Source organism: Prionailurus viverrinus, chromosome A1, assembly GCF_022837055.1.
Source record: "Prionailurus viverrinus isolate Anna chromosome A1, UM_Priviv_1.0, whole genome shotgun sequence".
NCBI classification, from domain to species: domain Eukaryota; kingdom Metazoa; phylum Chordata; class Mammalia; order Carnivora; family Felidae; genus Prionailurus; species Prionailurus viverrinus.
This window is the reverse complement of record NC_062561.1, coordinates 15,698,215-15,718,223: the sequence shown is the minus strand read 5'-3', so window position 1 is coordinate 15,718,223 and position 20,009 is coordinate 15,698,215. Positions and strand designations below refer to the sequence as shown.

General features: G+C 38.8%; 1 protein-coding gene across 6 annotated transcripts in view; it reads left to right on the top strand.

The window, feature by feature from the left end:
- SMAD9 (SMAD family member 9) overlaps positions 1–20,009 on the top strand; it is a 79,713-nt gene that overhangs the window by 1,118 nt on the left and 58,586 nt on the right. For 2 of the 6 annotated variants that reach the window (XM_047875369.1, XM_047875339.1), the window contains exons 2-4: positions 453–538; positions 971–1,050; positions 8,996–9,184. The exons of 1 other annotated variant lie outside the window; for it this stretch is intronic. The gene's annotated coding sequence lies outside the window, so the exon portion shown is untranslated. Of the gene's footprint in view, positions 1–452; positions 539–970; positions 1,051–8,995; positions 9,185–20,009 lie in introns of those variants that run through there. 3 more of the 6 variants (XM_047875343.1, XM_047875346.1, XM_047875355.1) reach the window with 3 other exon arrangements.

The following is a 20,009-nucleotide window of genomic DNA, read 5'->3' as shown; positions in this document are numbered from 1 at the left end:
GCCTGCAAATGATGTAAATCTAGTTTTGGAATAAAATTGCATGTAAATTATTTACCCAGTAATTAACAGTCGGATGCACACCCACAGGACACTGTGGATTGCTTTTAATGGATCCAATTTACAAGTGCCATTTCAGTGGTTTGCCAGATTTCTTGGATGCTCTTTTGGAAGTGTGGTTTAGCAGGAATAATAGAGGATAACTAAAGTCGTAAGGCATTTAATAATTCTATCTCCTTGGCCATCACTGAGCAGAGCTTTGTGGCATCCTTCAGAGTGAGAGAAATGTTCATACTACCAACATATCTTCTGGCTTAGGAGTCCTGTCGATGTGAGGGAATGCCATGGGATGTTTATATTTTAAAAATAGTGATCTATATTTAAAAAGGAAGTAAAAATGAAACCCAGACACATTCTCCTAACTCCATATTCAATACGTCTTTCTATACTTGTAGGAAGCCACGAACAAGATTTTGGACTGCTTTCAAGTTCGTGGTTATCCAAGAAGGACACTGCAGATAAGAAAATGATGTAATAGTTTGTAAGTAAGGAGCGTTTTAAATATGACAAAAGTTTAAAATAATCTATCAGAAAAATAACTTTTAGCTATAATAATTGCCTTCATTGATGGCAAGACAACGGTCTTTAGCAGATAGCCTTCAGCCTTTTAATCTATTCTGACCCAACCAACTCCCATTTTTATGCTTGACTGGCTATCTTTGTCAGAGTTGTTTTATGCTTCAGCTCTGTGGTTTTAAGCTAGGTTTAAGAGAATGCCAACATATTCTTGATCTGAGCAAACTCATTTTTCTCAGTACAGTGTTTACTAAAGATCAAAGGTATAAACAAATTTTAGGTGAAACCCCTAAGTGCTTTATAATCCTGGCATCTCTGTCATGAGCATCTTAAAGTCGCATGAGCTATTTGACTTTTCTCCTTGTAAAATATTTTTCTTTTACTTCTATGTCTTCAGTTAATGGCTAATCAGGGAATGTTCACAGATGTCAGTTACTGCATCCCTGATTGCCCAAGACATGGAATGAGAAAGAAGAGGTTTGTTGACTTTTTTTCTTTTTTAAATGAAACCTTGCCAAGGATATCTATAAGTAATAAACAACTGGCAAATTTGTTTATGTTTTCTGTCCTTGTGGTCAGTCAGAGGAGAAAAAAAATCTGTCAAGAAATAGTTTCATAAAGATTAAGTATTCAGTTTCAGTGTTACAAATAGTTTAATTGTGATTAATGAGAGTGCAATTTCCTTTGTCAAATTGGAGAGCTGATGTTTCATGAGTGGTCACTGTAGCACTTAGGCAGCTAACTAGTTTATATCTTATGTTCTCTCTGCAATAAATAAAATAACAATTTCATCGTATTCTGTTCTATTATTTTGGAAATAATACTTACCCACAGAGTGTACTCTGATTTAAGGTAAGGTAAAGGTTATGGAAAATGAAGACTTTTTTTAATTTGCAAAACATACTAATTAAATTTTAAGCCTCCAACAAGGCTTAGTGTAGATTTTGTTTACTGCTTCTAACATTCGGAGAGGAATTCAGAAACAAGGAAGTGACCAGAGTAAAAGAAAAAATATAGCAGTACAGTTGAAAGCATGAATCTCTTCAAATAGTTGTAATTCTAGGCTGTTGGATTTATATTTCCTTGGTTACTGTTGCTAGTGAGTTGAAAAGTTATTCTAAAGCAAAAAAAAAAAAAAAAGCAAACAGTAAATTCATAAGTAGTTGCAACAGTTTGAGTATGCTTTATAGATTTTTTTTTTTTTCCTGTTAACCTAGTGAATGTCCAGGTCATGAGTTGTCACATAACAAAAAAATAAACAATTATCCCTTGGCAATAAACTAACCTTTTAAAATAAATATTCCTATAAATAGTGTCTCTTAAGAAACGTGTGCTAAATAAAGTTGTTAAGATTTCAGAGGAGCTGTTAGCATTAGAAGCCATCATACCCTTGAAAGCTGGGTATTAATCTTGCCAGTGCACTGCATGCTGAGACTTCCACCCCAAACCATCCTGAAGACTGTGTATGTCTCTCCTTTGGTGGCAGCCTCAGGCTGACCCCAGACCGCTTTTTCAGGTTTATCTTCCTACTCCTTCCAGATTTTATGCTGTCATTGAAGTAATGGATTATAATTTCCCATGTATGTCGTGGCTTTCCTCTTTCCTGCATCTTTCTTTACTCATGAGAAGGCCTAGAATGCCATCCCCTGCTTCCCAGCCTGTCATCTGATCCTCAGAGCTACCTACATCTGCTCATCTCTTGTGGCCCTGTACAGGTGTTGCCTCCACAGAACTTCCTAATGACCCTGGTCTCAGGTGTGTCCTCCTTTGAGCTCCTATGGCTCTTTGCATTTTCCACCGTTGCCACAGCGTGTCTTGTATTAAGTTACTCGTGTGCTAATTTATTTCTTTTCTTCAGTCAGTGCTTTCAAGTTCTGTGAAGGAAGGGACCGTGTTTTCATCTATCTTTGTCATTCCCTTAATACGCACCACAGTGCCCAACATAGCGGTCAGTCAATAAATATTAATTAAATGACACATCTTTCACTGAACCCATGTTTTTTTTCTGAAATAAAAATCTGTAAAGGAGTTTTCCCCCATACAATTGATCTTAGCGTTGGTTCCATCTTTCAAGAAGCCAGTGTTGAACTTGAGCTGAGGACTTTGTTAAGAGGCTGTGGAGAATTAGCCCTGAAACCCCTCCAGTCCTATTGAGCTTCTTCTGAATATTGTGGCTGAGCATTACAGTCAGGAAAGCTTATATGATACTCCTATTGCATTAGCAATTTTCCATATCAGATTCACTAAATACACAATGGAAACCATTTAGCAAAAAACCCCCCAGATTTTAATGTGATATGGCTGCTGCAGTGAAACTCTAATGTGATTGCACAGAAAATTGCTAACACGATAGGCTGACCCCTCTCCCCACCCCCACCATAGCCACAGAAAAATTGATACTGTTTTTAGTGTATATGTTTCAAACTATGCTCAAAAAAGAAAAAAAAAAAAAGACTGCTGCTGAGATGAGCTTCTGTTTTAGTCTGGTTGGATCTATAAAGGGTCTTGTTATCAGCCTTGTCAGAGAGCTGAATCTCCCTTTTGTGCCTTGCTCCTTGTGTTACCAAACAATGCTAAATCATTTTGCAAAATGCGTCATATTCTGTTAAGTACCTCAGAATTAATAGAGATAATATAATGTAAAAATATAATTTGTGTATAAATATTATGCTTCTATAATACATTGGATTTTAGTTTTAATTGGGAAGTCTAATCAAGTCAAAACCAATTTTCTAAGAATCAGAGATTCTGACAAAACTTGAAATTCAAAACTTAAAATGAAATGCAAAAACATTAAGAAGCAAATTATAAATATGTGTATGCAGCTCTGTATCATTTTAGAAGTCATAAACACTGAAAAGATATTGGTTTTTCCCCTTCATTCTCTAACCCACGTTTAATTCAAAGACAGAAATTTAACCCATGAAAGGAGTCCTACAAAGTTCTGATTTTTTCCTATAAAGGCAATTTTGATTTTCTTTCTTGGGGGGGAATACTAAATATCAATTTTTTTCTCTCTTTTTGTGTTGTGATTACCTCTCTTTTTGTGTTGTGATTCATATACAAACATGAATTTCCCCTTGGGGAAATTTAATATTTGATCACTTCCTTTTCCCCTTTTGCAAATTTAATTTTGAAGGACGGTAAGTGGAAAACATGTATTCCTCAGTCATGAAATGGTTTAGTGCAAAAGTAGTGAAAAGCGGTCTTTGCTTTCTAAAACATTGCAATTACCAGGGATGACCATTCATTCCAGAATTGCAGTTGCCAGTTTTTACCGCTGGGCTAATAATCTGTAAAGTGCACAAGTGCTCTGGGGGCCACCCTGACATGTTGACACTGGAGATTGGTTCTGAAACCACCTAGGGAAGAGGCTTTGGGAGTAGTAGAAGTGTGAGCACTCTGTAAGTGGCAACAGCTTAGGCTGAGAGCCGATGCTGAGAGCCATTCCCAGCTGGAGCAGGCCCAGAGCCTTCACCAAACCCTGCTTTATCCCAAGGAATATATTCTTCCACGTAGCCTAGTGTTTTTCACTTTTGATCTGTTAAATTGCTTGAAAGCTGATCAAATGTCGATTTGCTTTGGTTAGTGTGTTTGTGACTGTATGTTTCGATTTGAATTTACGAAATGCAAAAATTGTGCCGTGAGTAGTGTGGGTGGGAGATAGACCCGGAACTGTAGATTGGGACAGTTTATCGGAAGCCTTTAGGAGTTTGTCCTGAGTACTTGTGGGCTGTGGGAGGTTTAGAGCAGACTTTTTTTTTTTTTTTTTTTTTTTTTATGGAGAGTTTGATGCATGGTGAAGTTCAACCGATGTGCTGGGAGTTCATTTCTGAATTCTTGTATCTAAATTTAACTGACTTAGGAGCCACACATTTCAGAAAATAACTCCGAAAAGGATTTACAGATTCCATCAGAGTTTTCCATCTTGTGGTAGAATATTTGACTTCTACTATTCATACTTCATTATGAATCCATTAATCCATCTTGTTTTATTCTTTGCTAGGAATCACACATGAGAGAACTGGGGTTTGACTGGAGTAGGAAGGAGGAAGAGTTAACTGAAAAGTTTGTGCATGGGCTCAGTGGTGAGGATTCGAGGCACCTTAAGCTTGGACAGGCTTATGCATGTCAAAGGCAGACATCGCTTATTGTTAGTTTAGAAGGTCTCCGTGGGCTGGCCGAGGAACATATCAGCACTCAGAACATTGTTTCTCTGGGCAAATGCATTCCAGTTTCCAAATGACTACCCCCAAACTGGCACAACTTGTTCATAAAGTGGTACTGTCGGTGATTAACGGTTATGATTAATGATATGAGTGATTATGGTTATGCTTATGATTAATGGTTATGATTGATGATGTGAATGACTGTGAGAAGCCAGTGAATGTGGAAGGTGAGAAAATGTGTTAAAGCTAAAAAGATTTTAGTTCTCGTGTGTTTTTCTTTCACTTCTTGGTGCATTTATATCATTCTTTCCCTGTTTTCTAAGGGCAGGAGAATTTCGCTTTTAGGAGCAAAAATTAGATCAGATGTTTGTCAAAGACAAACCTGTGTGTCCCCCATACTTCCCTTAGGGCTTATTGGTTAATTGTGTTTACATAAAACAGTCATTAGGTGTTGGCTGTGTTTGCAAACAATTGCAAGCTGGTGCCCAGGTATTATTTCAAGGGAGTGGCACTTCCTTTCTGTGGTCATTCATCTAAATTGATTGCAAACACACATTTTAATTTTGTAAAAAAAAAAATTGTATGGATTATGTTTGGTGTTTTAAAATGTGATTTTTGTGGGGCTCCTGGGTGGCTCAGTCGGTTAAGCGTCTACTTCGGCTCAGGTCATGATCTCATGGTTTGTGGGTTCAAGCCCCGTGTTGGGCTCTGTGCTGACAGCTCGGAACCTGCTTTGGATTCCGTGTCTCTCCCTCCCCCACTCACACCTCTCTCTCAAAAATGAATAAACATTAAAAAAATTTTTTTTTTAGTAAAATATGATTTTGTGGATATATCAATTGGTCTAGAAAGTGGGACTTATAAATTTGGGGGCTTATAAAGGTTATTCTTTCAATCGTTGTTTGTTCTGTGCCTATTGTACTTACACTGCTTGTGAGGCCCCAAGCCCTAAGGACCATATAACAAAATAAAGTAACAGAAGCAAATAAAATCTTGATTTCCAGGATATCATAGCCTAATTAGAAAGAGAGTGGTGAGGAAGGGAAATATCAGAATATTTATCAAATGGTAAATTTCTTTTTTTTTTTTTAATTTTTTAATGTTTATTTATTTTTGAGACAGAGGGAGACAGAGCATGAACGGGGGAGGGTCAGAGAGAGAGGGAGACACAGAATCTGAAGCAGGCTCCAGGCTCTGAGCTGTCAGCACAGAGCCCGACGCAGGGCTCCAACTCACAGACTGTGAGATCATGCCCTGAGCCAAAGTCGGAGGCTCAACCGACTGAGCCACCCAGGCGCCCCGGCAAATTTCTTTATGCAAAAAAAGAAGTAATCTATTTGGATTTCTCTATATTTTTTCCTGGTTAGAATTCCATTTTTATTTTGTGAATTTTGCATCATCCTTGAGAAGGATAATTAGAATGATCCCATTTAGTTTAGGATTCTAAATAAAAGTGAAATACAAGGTATAATGGGAATAGAGATTCTTGCCGTAAGTCCTTGCAAGAAGTTAAGGAAGCTGACGATGTCCCTAGGCCTGGAATTGTACTACTGTGTCTATCAAGAGAAGAGACCTTGCTTCTCTGGTTTTCTTCCTTAGGAGGAAACCACCCATGACCCTTTTAATAGCAGTAATAATAATCTTCTGTAGCCTGCCTGGCAATAATGTGTTTAGATTCCTGTCTCCCCCCATAGAGTATAATATCACAAAGCAAAGAGACCGTGTTTTATCTTAAAATACCAGCACCTAGAATAGGTGTCTGGCTCATCCTTGATGCTTGATACATTTAGTTTCTTCCTTCAACCACGGTCCTTTCTCTTCCCTAAGATATGTTGGTGTTTTGTAGAATAAGGTGGAAGGAAGGATAAGGCATTTGGATTTTAATCTGTAGACAAAAGAAAACTATTACATTTTAACCTGTGGTCAAAAGAGAAATACTGAAGGGTTTGAGCAGGAGAATCACATCATCAAAGGGGCGTTTGAAAAGAGATTGAAGACAAATTGATATGGTACTTCTAAGTGGCCACATTCATACTAAGCAAAGCTGCCGAGATGGTATTTGACACACCATCTCCACTGCATGCATGTCATTGGCAATTAAAAATCTGAGTTTCTCCAAACAGCAATCTATAACACGGTTATTAGTGATTCTTCTCCATCAGTTTCTAATCTCCACAGCTCAAGCAGCCCTTGGCCCGGAAACTCAACCTCCCACAACACACACATCAACGAAACTTCAAAAATTACCCATATACCATTTAAAAAAAAACATAAAGTATTATTTATAGCCATTTAACACTTTGCAGGTATTCACGTACAGGTCAGTGTTCTTATAACAGCACTTTAAGTAGAAAGACTATTAAGTGCACAGGAAGGAGGGAAGGCATTATATATGCTTTTGCTTGTCAAAGGAATTTGTTATATTACATCAGCAAAGCAATGGCTCAGAATCAGAAGTTAGACTAATTATATAGGGCTTCATAATGTAGTAGTTGATGTCATCGATGAGACTGGATTTTACCTTCATTCGTGCAACGTTTATTGTGTGCCAGACCTAGTGTTAGGCAGTTCAGAGCACTCGGTAGCATGGCCTGTGGCCTTCAGAAAGAGCTGAGCTTCTCTGGGGAAAACAAATAACCATGGTAAGGAAGCAAGTGTCCTCTGTGCTTTTGTGAAGGTGTATGCCAGGTGCTGTGGAAGCCCAGAAGAGCTGTGGAGAGCTCATTAACGCTGCTGCCTGGGGCCATGGGGGAGGTTTCCAGGATGTAGCTGCTCACAGGCCTCAGGGCAGAGGAGAAGCAGTGCAGGGCAAAAGGAGTGAGGATTGATGAGTCTGGGAATGCCATTTGAGGAGAAAGATTGTGAAGAGCCTGGTTGGAAAGTGATGCTCAAATCATCAAATCTTACCCACCATACTGCTTCCCACCCTCCCCCGTGTAAAATACATAAATACACACTCATAATAGAAATTTGGAGACGGGACGCCTGGCTGGTTCAGTGGGTAGCACATTTGACTCTTGATCTCGGGACTGTGAGTTCAGTCTCCAACGTTGGGTATAGAGATGACTTGAGAAAAATAGGATGGCTCAGTGAGTGAAGCGTCCAACTCTCGATTTTGGTTTAGGTTATGATCTCAAGGTTTGTGAGATGGAGCCCTGGGTGGGGCTCTGTGTTGATAACTCAGAGCCTGCTTGGGATTCTCTCTCCCTCTCTCTCTGCCATTCCCCACTTGCACAGGCGTGTTTGCACAAGCACTCTCTCTCAAATAAACGTTAAAATAAAATATTTTTAAAAAGGAAGAAATTTGGAGACCAACTGTTTAAAGCAGAAATAAAAGACTTTTAACTCCAACCCCTGGAAATAGTTACTGTCCTAGTCTGTTTTAGTCTCAGTGCAAGATTTGTCACTAAAAAGTGTGCAGGGATCTGCTCTGGACTTGGAAGGACAGGCCGCTAGGGGTCCAACAGGGAGGGTGCTCTTGGGGGGTGTGGTGTGCAGATGAGGGGAGGCCCAGTAGGACACAGCTGCCTGGGTAGAGTAGACTCATTGAGGACATCTGGGATGGGGCATAGCTGAGAAATATGTGGAGGATCCATCCATGGGATTTGATGACCTAGGGAAGGTGGGATTGAAGAAGAGGATGAATAACATTTCCATGGGGTTGTTCTGAGTCTGTTTCTTGCTTGAGCAAGTGGGTGGGGAGTGGTGCTCCCAGAAAATATGGAGGAAAAACTGTTTTAAGAAAGCTAATAGGTTCCATTTCTTTGTCTTTTAAACAAAATAATAAACATTTTTTGAGCAGTTTTAGGTTCACAGGAAAAATTGAGCGAAAGGTACAGAGAGTTCCCATATACCTCCTACCGCCCCCCCCCCCCCCCCCCCCCCCCCCGCCCACATGCACAGTCTCCCGTACTATGCATGTCCTCCACCAGAGTGGTGCATTTGTTACAGTTGATGATTCTACACTGCTGGTACATCATTATCACCCAAAGTCCATGGGGTGTTGTACATTCTATACATTCTATGGGTTTGTGCAAATGTATAATGTGCAAATAGCCATTGCGATATCATACAGAAGAGTTTTACTGCCCTAAAAGTCATCTCTGCTCCACCTGTTCATCCGTCCGTCTCCCCAACTCCTGGCCTAGATTCCATTACTACATTGGAACATACTGCATTTAAGGATCTTGGAGTATGGAAGTCAGTGGTGGTCAAATTTTAATGAAAAAAAAAATTTTTTTTTAAACCAACAGGGCCCTTAGATCAAAGAAGCCTCATTAAGTAAAGCTGAATGAAAACGGGCTGCTTTGGTGGAAGGTGGCAATCTGCAGAGGGACGAAGCCTAGTGCTTTGCCATTCTCCTGGTGTCCAAGTCCGTCCTGCCACTCTCTTGCTGCTGTGTTGGAGACTCTGTGGTCTCCAGAATTTTGAAGAACTGCATGGTAAGCAATTCTGGAGCTGGAAAGAAGGGCCGGTAGTTCCCAGATGCAGCGACCTCAAACTCTTGTGCTTTTCAGAACTGGTGTCTGCTTTTCAGGAGCTTTTTCGTTTTGTTTTGTTTGGCTGGTTTTGGTCCCTTTCCTTGGGGCCAAGCCACCAGCTTTGATTTCACTTTGCTGTCACGCACCTGCTGGTGGCATTCCTCATCTGTCTCCCAGTTTGCTGTTCTGATTTGCTGTAAACTTCGAAATCCTGTAAACCCGCTTGTTTAACCTAAGTCGCAAATAGTCGCAAATAGGTCCTATGTGATCTTTTCTGTACAGACTTGATAACATCCATTTTGGCAGGTACAGCTCTTTTTTGCTTGTTGGTAGTTCTCAGGTTTTGTACAGTTGGAACTGCTGGATAGTCAGATTTTATACAGTGATCATCTCATTTCTCTTGGGGTCCATTTATCTTCTTGCCTTTTCCCTCTTTCTGACTGGTCCTGGAGTTATGTAAGAAGTATGTATTGCGGCCTCAGGAATATCTGTTCATCAGCTCTGTTGGGTGAATTGTAGCATTTCATGCTGATTAGGAAGAAAATGATGTCATAATTTGATTCCTAATGAGACGCTAATATGTTGAGATGGTTGAGATACTGTTTTTTCTTTCTTTTTATGTGAACATTTGTCCTCTTTTTTCCTTCTTTGTCTCTGATGATTTTCTGATGTTGTTTTCCTTTTTTTTTCTTTTCTTTTCTTCTTTTTTTGGCACCTTTTACTTCTACAGTGAGGCACGTAGGAAGAATAAGTAGAAGTATAACCACTTGTTAGTAATAAAAAATAGTATCTTTGCATTAAGTTTACAGTGTTCAAACTGCTTTTGCACACATCCTCTCAGTATGAAAAGCAGTGATTTTTCTTTCAGTTTTGCAGAGGAGGAAATAGGATCAAAGTGGTTGATTACTTAAAGGTCACATTAGTGAGGAAGCTAGCATTCAGTTTCAAGTCTTCTTCCTCCACGTCCTTCCTCCAAATATTCACTATATCGTGTTGCATCTTTTCCTGGAGGCACTAGTTACATTGTGGGCCCTTCCAAACTTAAATAATAAAATACCACACTTGTGGGGTGGTCTATAGCATCTCTCCAAGAAAATGCTGACGATGTAAAGGAGGGAGTGTGGTGGGGTGCCTGGGTGGCTCAGTCGGTTAAGCGTCTGACTTTGGCTCAGGTCATGATCTCTCACGGTTTGTGAGTTTGAGCACCACGTCAGGCTCTGTGCTGATAGCTCAGAGCCTGGAACCCACTTTGGATTCTGTGTCTCCCTCTCTCTCTGCCCCTCCCCTGATCATGCTCTGTCTCTCTCTCTCTCCTTCAAAAATAAATAAACATTCAAAAAATAAATAAAAAAAAAAAGAATAGAGTGTGGAATGCTAGAAACTTACGCTGTAATCTTCCCAAGATTGTTTTGACATTCTCTGACGACAGTCTTAAGAGTTGCTTACCGTTAAAATGTTCAATCATGCTCTTACTATTCAGAATAGCACGTGGAAAAAAAATGTGTAACATTTTAAGTCTACCTTAAAAGTGGCCCAAACGCTTAGGTGTATTTGTTAGATCCCCTCTTTGCTGCTTTATTGCCTGTTCTTCTTCCCTTTCACTATAAAATATCAAATAGGCAATAGAATTATAATTCTGTCTCCAAAGGTGGTAGGGAGAAACAGTAAAAAATGTATCCTTTTTATTAAACAAACAAACAAACAAAAAACAATTCCATGGGCGCCTGGGTAGCTCAGTCAGTCGGGCTTCTGATTTTGGCTCAGGTCATGATCTCACGGTTCATGAGTTCCAGCCCCATGTTGGACTCTGTGCAGATGGTGCAGAGCCTGCTTGGGATTCTCTTTCCCTCCTTCTCTCTCTGCCCCTCCCCTGCTCGCTCTCTCTCTCTCTCTCTTTCCCTCTCAAATAAACTTAAGAGAAAGAAAAAAATAAAAAATAATTCTAAATCTCCACTGAAACTTAAGAAATGATAGCCAATCAACATTGACATTCTAGCTGAAAAATCAAACTAGATGAGTGTTCAAGAGGACCATATCCCAGGGATTTAAGTGAACGTAAATCAAGCCTATCCCAGTGACCTATTAAGTATAAATCCCAATGACACCAGTTTACTTCAGCACCTCCTGTCATGAGCACAGGGCTGCCTATTATAGCCCTGTCTTGGTGTAGGCAAAACATATCACTTTTAATCAGGACCTTTTGTGAAATTCAGTACTAATGTAAAAAGTAATGAAGCTGATTTTGGAGTTCTGTTTTAAAATGAGATTGTGTGTATACTTTATGCACGTGGGGGTTTTGATATATTTGTGGGATTTTATTGGATGAGACTCAGGCAGTCATTATGTAGTTTGGGCCACAGTTTACCCAAATGCACAACTGTTGACAAAGATTAACTTCAAATATTCTGGTACTTAGTTGTGTATTATAGGGTAAATTTATTAATCCAGTAACATTTTCAGGTAGTAGGTTCTATTACATTCCTATTAAGGGGGGTCATAAAATCAGTTTTATGAAAGAGTGAATTTCAAAGTCTGTAGACCTTCTAATGGATTTGAACACACAGAGATTCTGGAGTATTAGTAGATTTTAATACAACTTCAAATATCAGATGTGGGGGTGCCTGAGTGGCTCAGTCGAGTGTCTAACTCTTGATCTTGGCTCAGGTCATGATCTCATGGCTCGTGTTGGGCTTGTGCTGACGGCATGAAGCCTGCTTGGGATTCTTTCTCTCTGTCTCTCTCTCTCAAAAATAAATAAATATATATAAACATATAGAATAAATATCAGATGTGTTCGTGCATGAAAAGACTTCTATTTCTGCTTTCTTTCAGAATGCTCACAGTTGTTGAATCTATGGATGTTTTTTGAATGTAATTATTTGCTTTGACTGAAGGAATTTTATAGTTTGTATTGTAAAAATAGCTGATTCCAAGAAAATAAAGCTCAAAAATATTGATCGATAATATGTAAAATTGCCATTGGTTGGTTCTGGGATAGACAATGGATCTCATTAAAAAAAATAATCTTTCTGGACGTTGTTCTGTATTTTCACCTTTTCTTAGCGTAGAAACAAATGATATTTTTAAAACAGTACTTTCTTTCTCCCCTATGCTACAACCATCAGAGAAAATTGATATGTTTACATGAATCAGCATTAAGTGGAAGAAAGGATCTGAAAGGCAGGCAAAATGCCGGGGATGGCACAAAACTATGCCTGTCCTTCACTGAGTATGGGCTGTTGAAAGGAGATTATCCTATATAATTGGGCCTGGGGTTTGTGTGTGATGTCCTAGCATTTTATATTATCAGAGATTCTAATTTCTTTCAAGACATGCATGTACCAATGGCACATTATTTTCCATCTCAAATTTAGATAAAAACCTAAAATTCTGTTAGTGGGAGACATTATTTGTAAAATCCCTTATTAGTGGGAACAAATTATTATAACATTTGGAGTGAGACTTTTTCCACTGTATTTTATTGTGATAAAACACACAAAATTTACCACTTTAGCCATTTTTAAGTGTACAATTCAGTTGTATTAAATTCATCACATTGTTGTGCAACTATCACTACCACCCTTCTCCAGAACTTTTTCACCCTCCCCAATTGTGACTGTGTCCCCTTTCAACAGAACTTCCCATGCCCCTTTCTTCTAGTACCTGGTAGCCTCTGTTCTATTTCCTGTCTTTATGAATTTGCCTATGCTAGTTACCTCATGTAAGTGGAATCAAAATTTGCTTTTATTTTTTAAGTTTAAATAAACTTGTTTTGAGAGAGAAAGAGCACACTTGTGCACACAAGTGGGGGAGGAGCAGAGAGAGAGGGAGATGGGGAACCTCTAGGAGGCTCTGTCCTGCCAGCACAGAGCCTGACTCAGGGCTGGAACCCGTGAACCTCAAGATCATGACCCAAGCCAAAATCAGGAGTCAGACGCTTAACCGACTGAGCCACCCAGGCGCCCCAAAATTTGCTTTTTTGTGTCTGGCTCATTTCATTAGTGTAACATCTTCAAGTTTTATCCATGTTGTAGCATGTATGAGAATTTCTTTCCTTTTTAAGGCTGACTAATATTCCATTGTGCATATCTACCACATTTTGTTTACCCAGTCATCTGTTGATGGACACTTAGGTTGTTTTTCTCCTTTTGGCTGGTGTGAATACTTCTGTGAATATTGGTGTACAAGTACCTGAGTACCTGTTTTCAGTTCTTTTGTGTGTACATCTAGGGATGCAATTACTGGGTCATTTAGTAATTCTGCATTTAATTTTTGAAGAGCTTCCAAGCTGTTTGCCACAGTGGCTGAACCACTTTATAGTCTCACCAACAATGCACAAAGATTCTCCTTTTTCCACACCCTTGCCAACACTTGTAATAGCTATCCTAATGAGGGTGAAGTGGTATCTCATTGTGGTTTTGATTTGCATTTCCCTAATGACTACTGATGTTATGATGTTATCATACATTCATATGCTTGTTGACCATTTATATATCTTCTTTGGAGAAATGTCTTATTCAAGTGCTTTGTCCCCTTTTGAATAGTATTGGTTTTTGTTTTGGTTGTTGAGTTATAGGAGTTCTTTATCTATTTGGGATATGAATCATTTATCGGATATGTATATATATGTATATATATGTATTTATATATATGTATATATATGTATTTATATATGTGTATATATGTATTTATATATTATATATATTCAATACTTTATATACATTTATAATTATAATTTATAATTATATATTTTTATATTTTATATATTTTATTGTATATATTATTTATTTATAAAAATTTATTTATTATATATATTTTTATATATGTATATATATGTATTTATATATATGCATTATATATATTTATATATATATATATTTTTTCCACCTACTTCTGTATGTGATTTTTCACATACTTCTGTATGTGATTTTTCACATTTAAGAGTTACTTCTGTGGAATTTCATAACATTTGGTCATCTAAATAAAGGGAATCACGTATGTTTTTCAAAAGTCTTTTGTTTTTAAAACTAGTCTTAGATCACATTAATTTTGAACAAATCATGGTTAGATTAGAGGATATCTAGCCGGCATATATCAGTGTGTGATATAACTGTCAGTGAAACAGCATTTCAACTGCAAACAAAGTTAGAAGGGACATTTGGCTTTTTGTAGGTTTAGAAATTTGGATCACTGAAGAAAATTAGCTGCCATCACTTCAGAGTCTGTTTTCTCAGTGTCCTCCTAATTTAAAAGCTTTCATTTGGGTTAAGAGAGTTGTAAAGCACCTAAATTAGAGATAGGAATTTTTAAGACTTGGTTCCAGTTCTGCTTTTGACATATTGATATATTGATAGTGTTGAAAATCCAGCAGCAACTAAACCAAAAAACAAAGACATTAAAAAAAGTGTAAGACCCAGCGCCTGGATGGTCAGTTAGACCAGCATCCAACTTCTGCTCAGGTCATAATCTCACGGTTTAGAAGTTCAAGCCCCGCCCCAAGCTTTGTGCTGATAGCTCTGAGCCTGGAGCCTGCTTCGGATTCTGTCTCCCTCACTCTCTCTGTCCCTCCATGCTCAAGCTCTGTCTCTCTCAAAAATAAACATTAAAAAACAAAACAAAAAGTATAAGGCCTTTGGAACAGAAAAACAATGAGAAATATTTTTAGTCTCGCTTATAGGTGGAATCTAAAAAAAAAAAAAAACCAGTGGGGCACCTGGGTGGCTCAGTCCGTTAAGCATCCAACTCTTGATTTTGGTTCAGGTATTCATCTCAGGGTTACTGAGATTGAGCCCACTTCAGGCTCTCTGCTGACAGCATGGAGTCTGCTTGAGATTCTCTTTCTCCCTCTCTGTCTGCCCCTTTCCCACTTGTGCCCAAGATCTCTCTCAAAATAAATTAAAAAATTAAAAACAAACAAACAAACAGAAACAAAACCAAGCTCATAGGTACACAGAATAGGTAGGTGGTTGCCAGAAGTTTAGGATGGGGTGTGGGCAAAACAGTTGAAGAGTGTCAAAAGGTGTACAAACTTCGAGTTACAAAATAAACAAGTCATGGGATGTAACATACAGCATGGTGATATAGTTAATGATACCATATAGTATATTTGAATGTTGCTAAGAGAGTAGATCTTAAAAGTTTACATCATAAGATAAAAATGGTGACAGATGTTAACTAGACTTGCTGTGGTGATCATTTTGTAGTGTATACAAATACTGAATTGTGCTGTACATCTGAAACTAATATAATGTTTTATGTCAATTATATCTCAAACAAGGAGATTTTTAGGAAGAATAGATTAGAAAGAAAGAATAGGATTAGAAGGGAATGACCAGGAGTCAATTTCAAGAAATGAAAGTCTAGGGGCGCCTGGGTGGCTCAGTCGGTTGAGCGTCCGACTTTGGCCTAGGTCATGATCTCACGGTCTGTTAGTTCGAGCCCCGCATCAGGCTCTGTGCTGACAGCTCAGAGCCTGGAGCCTGCTTCGGATTCTGTGTCTCCCTCTCTCTCTGCCCCTCCCCTGCTCATGCTCTGTCTCTCTCTGTCTCAGAAATAAATAAAACATAAAAAAAAAATTTTTTTTAAATGGAAGTCTAGGCAGAGTTTCTCACCTACTGGCACTTGGGGCCAGATAATTCTTTTTTTTTTTTTTTTTTTTAGGTCTTTATGTATTTGTTTTGAGAGAGAGAGAGAGTGAGCACATGAGCAGAGTAGGGACAGAGAGAGAGGGAAAGAGAGAATCCCAAGCAGGCTCCGTGCTATTAGCACAGAGCCCTACCTACATGGGCCTTGAACCCACAAACTGTGAAATCATGACCTGAGCTGAAACCCAGAGTCACACACTTATAACCGACTGAGTCACCCAGGGGCCCAAATAATTCTTTGTTGTGCACACTGTTCTCTGAGTTGTGGGATGTTTAGCAGCATCCTTGGCCTTTATGCACTAGATGCCACTGAGGCCCGCTCCCTCTGGCCCGCTTCTGGCAACCCAGAATGTCTCCAGACATTGCCAGATGACCGATGGGGGGCAAGGTCACCCCCTCTTCCCTCACTGAGAACCATTGGTTTAGGATGATGAGAGCCTGACCTGTGTTCTAACAGAAGAATGGTGATGAAAAGGGGAGAAAAAGTGAAATTTTGAGTAGAGGAGAAGAAGACAGTTTCTGATACTTAAAATTTATTAAGCATCTACTATTTCTTGGGCACCAGCACTAGGAGACATAGTCATTTAACATAATTAGTAATAAATATTTATTAAATGCCAATTTTTTGTGAAGGATTGGAGCTACAGAGGTGAACAAGGTAGTCACATCCTTAAAGACTTTGTTATTTAATAGAGGAGGGACATATATACAAACAAGTTATGATCCAAACTGAAAATAGTAATGTGTATAAGGTACTGCCTGAGAAGAGGATTCTATCTACGATACCTGAGCTGCACTTGAAGGATAAATAGCAGTTTCCCCTCCTGTGGTGGGCTTTGCAGAGGAGGTGGTGAACTGCCCGTGGTCTTTTTTATAGATCCTAAGATGAAGACCAAGTTCATGCAAAGCTCTCTCCAGGCTGTTACCTCTGTCCAGGGAATAAAACTCTCAGACCATAATTATACCTAGGACGACTACATGGGGCAATTGTGCATTTTCCTCCAGGCTTCAGTAGAGCAATTAGCACCTGGCAAATCCCAGAGCTATGCGATTTTAGCGCTAGTTTATTTATTTCACATACCGTGTTAAATCATCCTCAGTGCAAGAAGATTAGGAGATGCATATCTAACTCCCGTAATAAGTCAAACTCTGCCAAATTATATCATTAACACTTTGTTGATTTTGAAAAATTAAATAAGAGGCATATTTGCATCCTGTGGTTGTTTCTTTTTTAACCCGTAGGCGTACTGTAATGGAACCTGGAAACAGATGGAACCATATGGCTTTATTTGTGGGGTGGCAATATGTTGCTTAATCTCATGGGAGCAGTATTTGCTATTATGTAAAAAAAATACAATTAATCCATGGCAGTTTATGTAATATATATTCAACAGGAGTGATACCCTTCATCCTTCCTTAAGTATTTACATTTTAAACATTTTGCAAATTGAAAAAGAAAGTAATGAACACCAAAGAAAATTTGCCAATGCATCTATCTTAAACTGCCCTACATGTACTTTAGCTCTGCTATTTCTTCACTGGCCTCTGTCCCACTAGAAACAATAGTGTTCAGACTTGCTGATGTCACTACCCAGTTATTTAATTTGACTAAATGCGATAGGTGTATTTATTTAAGATTTTGTTCAGAATTTTTTTTAAAAGGTCAGTACGGTACTTTTACATTGCAGGGGATGTTGTGTGATATGATTGTAAAATTAATTAACTTATCAAGAATAATTATTTACATATGCTAAAAGCCATGGAGACTCTTAAGATGCAAAAGCTATTTGCCCTTTCAGTTCACAGAAAATAATTCACTGTTATTCATTCTGTTTCATCTTATCTGATGTTTTGTTTTTGAAAAATATAAAATGTTCAACGTGCTAGTAACTAAATGGTTTTTAGTGTTAGTACATTTCAATTACTAAAGACTGACTCACACACCAGAATGGCTCCTGCTGCGCATGCCCTCCTGGCAATATGGTTTTGAAAGGGTCCCTTGGCACTGGAGCCTGAGACCTTAAATTGCCCCTCCTTCTTGCCATTTCAACTGTTCTTTGACAGGAGTTGCTCAACCATAGTTTTTTCTTCCTTTCCTCTTCTCCCACCCCCATTACTTTCTGGGAGCTGTGAGTGACTCTGTGAGCCCATTCATTCATTTAGTAAATAGTAAACAAGCTAGGCTCTATTTTGTGTGCTGGGGTACAACAGTGAACAAAATGGTCAAAAAATTCACATCCTAATACAGTCAATGTCGTGGGGAGGAAAAAGAGACAATAAATAATAAAAATAAGTAAAATACAAAGCAATCTTGAAAAGGGAGAACAAAGTTGGAAGGCTCACACTTCCCAGTCTGAAATATCCTAGAAAGATACAGTAATCAAAACTGTGGAATTGGCGGGGCACCTGGGTGGCTCAGTCGGTTAAACGTCCGACTTCAGCTCAGGTCACGATCTCGAGGTCCGTGAGTTCGAGCCCCGCGTCAGGCTCTGGGCTGATGGCTCAGAGCCTGGAGCCTGTTTCCGATTTGTGTCTCCCTCTCTCTCTGCCCCTCCCCCGTTCATGCTCTGTCTCTCTCTGTCTCAAAAATAAATAAACGTTAAAAAAATTTTTTTTAAAAATTATATAGAAAAAAAACAACTGTGGAATTGGCAAAGGATAGACACAAAGATCAATGGAATAGAATTGACAGTCCAGAAATACACCTGAGCATCTGTGGCCAATTGGTTTTTGACAAAGGTGTTAAAACCACTCACTAGAGGGGCGCCTGGGTGGCTCATTCAGTTAAGTGTCTGACTTCGGCTCCGATCATGATCTCGGGGTCTGTGAATCTGAGCCCTGCATCGTGCTCTGTGTTAACAGCTCAGAGCCTGGAGCCTGCTTCAGATTCTGTGTCTCCCTCTCTCTCTGCCCCTCCCTTGCTCACACTCTGTCTCTCTCTCTCAAAAATAAACAAACATTACAAAAATAAAATAAAAAATAAAACCATTCAACAGAGAAAGAATAGTCTCCAACAGATGGTTCTGGGACAACTGGAGAGCCACATGAAAAACAGTGAAGTTGGACCCCTACCTTATATCTCAGTTAATGTATAAAAATTAACTGAAAATGATCAATGACCTAACTATAAGAGCTAAAACCATTAAACTCTTTGACGAAAACATAGGGGTAAATCTTAATGAGCTTGGATTTGGCAATGGATTCTTAAATATGATACCAAAAGCATAAGTATCAGAAGAAAAAGTAAATAAGTTGGACATTATCAAAATTAAAATATTTTGTGCATCAAGGAGCATTATCATGAGAGCAAAAAGGCAACCTGCAGAAGGGGGAAAATATTTGCAAATCATATATCTCTGTATCTATCCACAATATATTAAGAAAAAAAAACCCTCTTATAATGCAACATAAGAAACACCTGGTGGCCCAGTCACTTAACCATCCAACTCTTGATTTTGGCTCAGCCATGATCTTACAGTTCATGATATCAAACCCCACATCAGTCTCTGCACTGACAGCATGGAACCTGCTTGGAATTCTCTCTCTCTCTCTGCACTTAACCTGCTTAACACATGTGCGTGAGCTCTGTCTCTACTTTTCTCTCTTTCAAAATAAATAAACTTTAAAGAAAATAATGCAGGGGCACCTGGGTGGCTCAGCCCGTTAAGCATCTGACTCTTGGTTTCAGCTAGGGTGGTGATCTCATGATCTTATGGTTCATGAGTTCAAGCCCCACATCAGGCTTCACCCTGACAGTACAGAGCCTGTTTGTGATTCTCTCTCTTCCTCTCTCTCTGCCCCTCCCCCACTCACTCTCTCTGTCTCACTTTCAAAAATAAATACACTTAAAAAAATATTTAAAGAAAACAATGCAACATAAAAAAACCAGCACAATTTAGAAATGGGTAAAGTATTTGAGCCAACATTTCTCTGAAGAGGAAGTACAAATGGCCAATAAACATGTGAAAAGATGCTTAACCGCATTAAGTGTTAGGGAAATGGAAATCAAAACACAATGAGATACCACTTTACACCTACCAAGGTGGTTGTAATAAATAAACAAAAAATGGGAAACAACCTGTGTTGGTGAGGATTTGGAGAAATTGGAATACATATATTTTTTTTAATGTTTATTTATTTTT